Below are 9,185 nucleotides of genomic sequence, written 5' to 3'. Positions count from 1 at the left end.
GGGAGGCTGAGGCAGAAGGATCGCTTGAGCCCAGGAGTTTGAGGTTGCTGTGAGCTAGGCTGACGCCACGGCACTCTAGCCCTGGCAACAGAGTGAGGCTCTGTCTCAAAAAAAAAAAAAAACCTAAACCAACACTTAATTCAGTTTCCTTTTTATTTAATTCATTGTTGCCATGTTTTAAAATGTGTGTATATTTTAAACCCCATGGATGTATTTCTATTGTTTCATGCCGTTTTTACTCAATTTGACTTACTGTGTTTTCTTTTCCTGATTCCTTCTTGCATTATTGACCTTCTACCTGGCATAATTATCCTTTGGCCTGAAGAATACCCTTTAATATTTTCTTCATAGTGGGTCTAGTATTGACAGATTTTCTAGCTTTTTGTTTGAGAATGTCATTATTTCGCCTCCATTCTTGAAAGGTATATTTTGCTGGATATAGAATTCTAAAAATCTATATTCTAGATACAGAAAATAGCTCTTTGGAGAGATTATTCTATAATATTTTGGCTTCCTTGTTTCTATTCAGAAGTCAGCTGGAGTTTATTGCTGCTTTGTTGGTAATTTGTTTCTTTCTCTGGCTCACGTTAAGATTTTCATTTTGTCTTTGGACTTTAGATGATTTTCTCTCTGTCTTTATCTCTTTCTCCCACTCCTCTCTCTCTTGCTTCATTTCTTATGTGGGCAGTTCGATGCTGTGACTTGATGTCTTTCATCAATTTTCGAAAGTACTCAGCCATCATCTCTGCAGAGACTGCTTTTTCCAATTCTCTTGCTTCTGGGAGCTCACTGATACAGTGCTAGATCTCCTCACTGAATCCTCTGTGTATTTTGCCTCTGTTGAATTTTTTTTCATCTTCTCACATCTTTTTTTGTTCTGGATATTTTCTTCTGGCCCAACTTCCAGTTTACTGTTAGTCTTCATCCCCTGTTTAATCTGCTCTTAAATGTATTCTCCAGGTTTAGAATTTCACTTTAGTTCTTTTTCATATATGCTTTGCTACTTTTTGTAGTTTCTAGTTGCCTGTGAAAAGTTTCAAGCTTTGCGCATACCTCTTTGGACAGAGTCAGCATAGTGACTCTCCCCAAGTCATGAAGGTTTTTTCCCTGTGGTCTCTCATTTCTCGTGGAGTTTCATCTCCTTGGATGCCTGCTTATCTTCGATTGTGTGCTGGTCATTGTGTTTGAAAAAGTATTTCGAGATAAAATTATAGGTTTAGGTAAGGATTTTTCCATTGTTTTTGCCAGGCTCTTGGGATCACCTTTATCCAAATTAAAAATTTGAGAGTCTATGCAAGAGTTGGTTTAGTTTACTTCTAAGTTATTCTTTCTTTTGGGATTCAATATCTTGAGGTCTTATTCCCAAGCAGTGACGGCTCCCTTGGCGGATCTTATACCCTGACGTTTTGTCCTCCCAGCCTTCAAGGCTGCCTAAGTGCAGTTTAGTCTCTCAGGTACCTCTTTGATTAGGCCAATGTTTCCAGCATTAAAAAAAGCCCCAAGGTGCTATGCTTTCCATTCCGGCTGCCTGTCCTCTCTCGGACTGTGGCTGGTAATTCCTTGTTGTCTTGTTAGCTCTTTTATATCCTCCCTCCTTTTTTAAAAATTAAAGTATAACATATATACAATCATATACACTAATCTTAAGTGTATACTCTGAATACATTTCAGAGTAAATGTCTTTAACTGTGTAATCAAACCCAATGCAATATACAGTACTCCCTATCCCCAGTTTCATTTTCCATGGTTTCAGTTACCTGTGATATAGTCAATAAGATATTTTGAGAGAGAAAAAGAGATCATATTCCTATAACTTTTATTACAGTATATTGTTAAAATTGTTCTATTTTATTATTGTTAATCTCTTACTGTGCCTAATTTATAAATTAATCTTTATCAGAGGCATGTATATATAGGAAAAACATAGTATATATAGGGTTTGATACTGTCCATGGTTTCAGGCATCCTCTGGGGTCCAGAATGTATTCCCTGCTGATAACGCGGGGGCTACTGTATTTAGCTTTAGTAGTAACCACCAGAAGGTTTTCCAAAGTGTTCATACCAATTTATATCCCCTGATTAGTGATTTAAAACTACACTTAGTTTTTTATCCAGCTCTTTAATTGTCTTCAGGTAAGAGGGTTGGTCTTGTAGTACCTGGTCTACTTTCGTTGGGAATGCAGGCTTCTCATCTTGTCTTTTATGTGACTTTTCACGTGTTTGTGTTTTACTTTTCCAGCTAGGTCCTTAGTTATTAGAAAATAGAGACTAGGTAGAAGGGTCCGATTGTGAAACAATAGACTAATTTTTAAAGCAACATTTTAGAATATATATTCAAATTAGTGCTAATGTGATATACATTAATTGCCAAAGAGAAATTTCTGGCATTTTTTTAGAAATTGCTTTTTGGAGGTATAGAGTTCCATCCATTATCAGCTTACATCACATTTTGTTTTTGATCCAGCATTTCATTATCAGTTTGAATTCTGAGCTCATTCACCAGACTTACTTGGGAAATATTTTTCTGACTATTTTAAAAACAATTTTCCTCCAAAGTTAATGATTTGCCCTCACTGAGGATTGCCGAAAGAACATCACGTAGATTCTCCCCTCAAACTCAGGGTTGCCTCTGACTGCTTCACTGTTAATAGTCACTTTGAATTACTTTCATGTGTCAATTGGATTTGCCCCATTGAAAAAAATACAACCAACATTTTAGACCAGCCTGTTTCAGCTCATACCTGGTTTGCTGTAATGATTCATTGGTTGATCCTACTTATAATGTTAAGGAAATTAGAATATTTCTCAATAGGCTGTTGAATTAAAATTAGTTTTAAAATAGTAAATCATACAGTGCTAGAAAGAGAACTTAAAAATTGTGTTTCAATTTTCTTATTTTATAACGAGACCAAAAATGGATCAGTATTAATACATGTGTTACCTATAGAAGATATTTAATTTACCAATACACTATCTCATGCATGATTCCACAATAATCCTGCGTGGTAGGCAGGATGGAAATTTTAACTCTGATTTTACAAATAAAGAAACTGAGGCTTTGGGATGTGAAATGACTTGTTCTAAATTCCTAGAGCTGGTTAATGGCAGAGCTGTAACACATTTGCATGTTGGACATTCTATATGTTGAGTGATTTCTGCACAAGGCCCCTCGTCTACCACCATCTTGCTGAATTCCAATTTTATTGACATCCTATGTGAATTTTCCTCTCTTCAACTGTGTGTATTGACACCCTTTAGCCCGTACATTTTCTCATTGTCATTCAGTTCAGGACCTTTCAGCCAGTTGCAGCTCTTGACTCCCACCTGTCTCCAGTTTCCCTTGGCACTTGTGTTCTGAGTATGTTCTGCTCCCTTCCTGCAGGGTGGCTGGAAATAAGCTTGTCTCGATCTCTTTATCTCAAGCCCCTTGAGCAGTTCTTGCATATGGTAGAGCTGAATTAATATTTATTAAATGAATAAATGGATACTTTCTTGTGTTTAGAATCCAACTAAATATTAATATAAGTTCTTTAAAGATAGGGCCTGGAATTATTTCTACTTTTTTTTTTTTTTAATATTCTTCATGGTATCTGCTGTAATGCTTATTGTTATAGTTGGCAGTCTGGAACTTTTAACTGGCTTTTTAATGATGTCAAGCTCCTGAAAACCAGAGATATTGTATCCTTCATTTTAGCTTTTATCTGTAGAGCTCAGGCATTATGTACAGTTCTGATATGATATATCAAGTGCATTAGGCAAATATATCATGTAAACGAATTGTAAGCACTTTGAAAGGCTCTGACTCTCTATAACTAACACAAGAAAGGAAGACTTGGAAAGGACATTTGCTTCCTGAATACCTGGAAGTTGACATGCTGACCAGTGTACAGCTACTAGAATTTGATAACTCCTTCTGGAAATCTAACCTAAATTCTACCTGTGGAAGGGGAAATTTGACCTCATTCTTATCTCATGCCTTGTTAACATACATGTGTAAACAAACTGATGAAACCCAACGATTTCCCATTTTATTCTTAGGCCCATCTCATTCTTTGATCTTATTAGCAGGAAGTAGTTTTGTTGATTTAGTCAATAGGATAAACAAACCTCCTTTCACTCTAGCCATGACTGAAGCTTTGCTTTACTTCTCCTGTGCTGGGAAAGTACTGAAGGCTGTGGGAATTTAGCATTGTGTTTCAGGGAGTATAAATTGCAACAAGAGCATTCTTTATACAGAGCCCAAGGACTGTGAAAATATAGTAGTGAGACCTTCTGTATCAATGCATAATGACTTTAATATTAACTGAAGTTATTTCTTTATCTGGAATGAGAAGAAATTACAGGTTAGGTCTCTCTTACCTGAAATGTTTGGGACCAAAAGTATTTCAGATTTTGAATTTTTTCAGATTTTGAAATATTTGCATTATACAAGTTGAGCATCCCAAAGCTGAAATCTGACATGCTCCAGTGAGCATTTCCTTTGAGTGTCATGCTGGTGCTCAGAAAGTTTTAGATTTCAGATTTTTGGATTTGGGATGCTCAACCTGTACCTAGGAGTTTGCCCTGACATATATATTTGAACGAATGAACTGTGAATCTGAATTAAGAAAGAAAGATAGTAGGATTACTGTAATGTAAATTCCATGATAGTAGGGTCTTTGTTTTGTTTGTGGTTGTGTCTGCAGTCCCTGGAACACTGCCTGGCTCATAATAGTTGCTCCATAAAATGTTTAGTGAATGAATGGTAAGTTTTTATATTATCTGTTTTAAATTTAAAAGCTGCACATTAATTACTTAAGTATTGGTTTACAAACCTTTGAGAAAATAAATGTAACTTGGTTGAGGCATCATTTCTGATACTTCTTTCTTGCTGACTCGGTGAGAAAGTTGTATAAAGCACATTGCAGCATGTTCATTCATTCATTTTCGTTGAATTTCTTTGAGACATATCTAGTGGATGCACGAGAGTCCATTACGTGTAAATTAACAATTCATTTAGTCAATCCCTTACTATTGGACATTTCAGTTGCTTATAATTTTTTTTTGCTGTTGCAAATTATACATCAATGAAAGAAATTTTCTTAAGCTTTTTTTTGGTGGGTATGACAGTTCAACAAATAGCAGTTTAGAAAAACAGCATCTAGGAATTTCTATGAGAAAATGAGCTGGGATTATACAACTGTGAAGGTGAGATCAGAAGCTTCAGTGGTCAGACAGCTGAGATCAGACAGCACAAATGATACAATCTTTGGGTAGCCAGCTGCTTCTGCATGTAGATAATGTTTAATCATCCATCTTTTCACATAAAAGATATCTTGCAATTTGTGGTGGAACCTACTATCACTTGTACTTGTCTTTTACTTTTAATGAATAAATGAGTCATTACACTGTTTCTGCCTCTTAATTACAGCCTAAAGATTATAAATGCATTTAACTCCTTTATACATGTAGTTACATATATTTAAGTTACTTTTATTTATAATCACTTCCTTTCTGAATTTTGTTGGAAAAATTTTGCTTTTTCATATTAAGTTCCTGTAAAATATTATATTCATACAAAAGTCTATGTAATATGTTGAAAAGATTAACATAATGATATCCATCCCATCCCGTCCCTCAGCTTAAGTGATAAAACATTAGCAATACCCTCCTGGAGTGCCTCTCCCAACCCCTGTCCTAATGCCAGCTTGAGGAAACCATCAGCTTCAATGTGGGGTCTAGCATTCCTTTGCATTTTTTTTTTATAGTACATCACATATGTTTTTATCCCTTAACAACATATCATTAACTTTACATATTTTGGAACGTTATAGAAATGATATCATTATATGTGTGTGTGTGTATATATATACACATTTACATATGTCTGCGATATATAATATATATCAATAATATTTGTGAGATTTATTTGTTGATCTATGTACCCATGGTTCATTCATTTCAGTGCTCCATACTACTTGTTTGTATAAAGATGACATAATTACCCTTTTGCTGATGGAAATTCCAGTTTTTTGCTGTTACAAACAGTGTTGCTATGAACATTTTTCAGTATATGTCCAAGCACACATATGAAAGAGTTCTTATAGCCACATATCCCTCTTTTGGTTAGTATTTGCCTGACACAGATTTTTAATGCTTTTGTTTCCTGCCTTTCTATATTCTAGTGATTTAGGTGTGTTTCTTGTGATTAGCATAGGGCTATATTTTAAAAAATATAGTCTTTTTAACTTGACAATTTAATTTACATTTAAAGTTGATATCTAAACACTCCGTATTGGTCATCTTTGGCTGTAATAATGCTGTGTAACAGCTGCAGACATTCAGTGGCACGTAACAACAGACTTGTTTTCTAGCTCACAGGTCTGCAGTCTCTGCTGGGTTTGGCTATAAGCTGTGGGTTGGCTTCGGTTATGTGCCTGCGATCTGCTTATTCTTGTCCAGCACTGGCTGGGCACGCATTTCTCATGGTGCAGTGTAGGAGCACGAGGGAAGGCCGACTTGGCGCTCTGCAAGCCTCCAGTTAGGACCAGCACAGTGTCCTCTCTGCCCACTTTCCAGCAAGTCATATGGCCACATCCCCAAACTCAAAGTGCCTGGACAATGAGATTAAAGGCCAAAATTTGCAGAAATACCCCAATATACCTTGCATGTGAAATTGTGGGCTTAAAACAAATTACTTTTCCTCTTTTGGATGTTGTGAAAAACAGGAAGTAAGGTTTTTCTTCTTTCTCCTTTGTAAGTCCAGTGGGAAGGGTAGCATTTAGGGGAGGAGAAAGGGAATCTGAACATTTTATATTGTGTGCTACTGAACTGTCTTCTTGCTTGAAAGAATTGGTAGATTACCTACTTTGAAAGTATATGGGAAGATGTACTTAATAAAGCTGCGATTAGTGCAAAGAATCTTGAACATGTGACTTTAGTGATGTCGTTAATAAATATGTTTGTAAGAGCTACTCCATGACATTTTACATTAATTCCATCCAACACATGCATTAAACTATATAGTTTTGTAAGCTATAAAACTTGTGTACATTTATTTCCTCAGATGGTAAGGTTATAAATCCTGTGTTTATAAGTTTTATTATGCTGGTGTCTTTGAGGTTACTATTTTTAGTGCTGAGAAAACTCTTGATGTCTTAAGAACTTAAATCCTTGAGTAAGTGTTTATTTGGCTCTTCATGGTTATAGGTAGGAGCGGGGTGCTGCATAGTACAAGGTGCTTTGTTGTTACCATTTAGGAATTATAAATTTAAGATAAGATTTTTTGATGTAAACATGAACAAGGAGAAAAGTCCCTGGCCAAAGAGACTGGACTCTACAGGTATAAATTTAAGTGGATTCCTGTGAACATTTAATCTCCTTTGTGCATTTGTAACACAGGACATCATGTTTGCTTGTCAGCATTCAGCATGCTCCAGGTTAGCATGTTCCACCTCAGAGTTTCCTAGGAGGGAAAACAAATCTAATAGACTCAGTCAAGCAACATCAAGAAAGTGCATTTATTGTGAGAAACTTTCATCTAAAACTGACATGGGGTTTATATATTGTTTTAGATTTTCCATACAACTTCTCATTTCCTTTGGGATAATTGGGTTATCTGGAAATGGAAATCGTTTACTAGTGTACAGATAAAGAAGAATGCATGTTGGATGGGGGTCAGGTGATTACATGGCAGCACTATGATTATATGCTATTGCTAATTACAGTGTGTGAGCCGTGCATGTAAATGCTGATGCAATCTTTTTTCATTTTGTAAATGTATACTTCTCATGTGTATTACATGACATGACTGACGCATATAGATGTGGCAAGCATTATTTCTTCAAAAAGTATTACCCTAACTTTGATTCTAAAGCAGAGGTCCTTCGTATCAGACTATTTTCTAAATTTTTTTTTTTTTGTGACAGTCCTGCTCTGTTGCCTGTGCTAGAGTGCCATGGTATCAGCCTAGCTCACAGCAACCTCAAACTCCTGGGCTCAAGCAATCCTCCTGCCTTAGCCTCCCGAGCAGCTGGGCTGATAGGCATGTGCCACCATGCCCGGCTAATTTTTTCTGTTTTTAGTAGAGACGGGGTCTTGCTCTCACTCAGGCTGGCGAACTCCTGACCTCTGGCCTGGGCCTCCTGCAGTGCTGGGATTACAGGTGTGAGCCACGGTGTCCAACCTATTTTCTAAAGTGATTTGGAAAATAACCATCACTTACTGTAAGAAGTAGCTTATCAGATTATGAAGGAAGCTATCTATGAGGTAGCACAAATGTGCATTTTGTATCAAATCTGACCTTATCTGTGGAATTTTATATATTAGATTTAGGCAGGCATTGTGTATCCCTGGTTATGTTTAAATATAGCATTAGTTTTTATGCCTAATACTAATTAGAGAGAGGAGAATTTACAATGTAAATCTTAGCAAAGGGTTGAGTTTGTATTAATCCTAACACAAGGTGATGCTTTGTGTTATACTCTTAAGTGAAAAGAACCAAGTACAAAATTTTATATGTAGTATTTATCAAGTATATTTTTATTAAAATATAAATTAGAAAAAAAAGTATGAAAGGAAACGTGTTCCAAATGATTGGGTAGATGTAGGGGTATTGTGTTGTGAGAGAATTTTTCTATTTTGCTGCTGTTCCTATTTTTCTTTTACTTTGTTTTAATAATGAACCCACATTACTTCTCTAATGAGGAAAATGTTCATTATTAGAGAAAGCCTATAGCAATAACTTCAGTGATCTTTATTTGATGGCTTATATAAATCATTTATATGCAACCAAAATAGACATAGCAGGTGTGCTGTGTGCTGTGTTTACTCTAGACAGAGTGCTCTCTTTCTTTGATTTATTTAGCTGGGACTTGGGAAGGAGTAAGTTTTTAGTACTAAACAAAGGACACCTGTTAAGTTTCTGTGCAGTAATTACTTTATAGATATTATTTACTTTTTAAAAGTAACTTGTTTCAGAGAAAGGAAAATGTGAATTAAGTCATGATATTCTAAAGATTGGTAATCTTTTATATTCAGTAGATGATGACAAGGGTTCTTCTGGGAATGGAAAATTTTTGAAACAAAATGATTTTCTTCATTTCCTTTTAGAGAACTTTATTTTAAATATTGACTTTTAGAAAATACTATTTCTTTCTCTTTGTTTCCTGACTAGGACATGTATTCCTCTGAGAAAACTTGGACAG

At 35.7% G+C, this 9,185-nt stretch overlaps 1 pseudogene; it reads right to left on the bottom strand.

The window, feature by feature from the left end:
- LOC105808523 overlaps nt 1–3,874 on the bottom strand; it is an 8,541-nt pseudogene extending 4,667 nt beyond the window's left edge.
- Between the last annotated feature and the right edge of the window lie 5,311 nt (nt 3,875–9,185).

This window comes from Propithecus coquereli, unplaced genomic scaffold (genome assembly GCF_000956105.1).
Source record: "Propithecus coquereli isolate 6110/MARCELLA unplaced genomic scaffold, Pcoq_1.0 Scaffold177, whole genome shotgun sequence".
Lineage (NCBI taxonomy): Eukaryota > Metazoa > Chordata > Mammalia > Primates > Indriidae > Propithecus > Propithecus coquereli.
The sequence above is the reverse complement of the archived record's forward strand: the minus strand, read 5'-3'. Positions and strand labels throughout refer to the sequence as shown.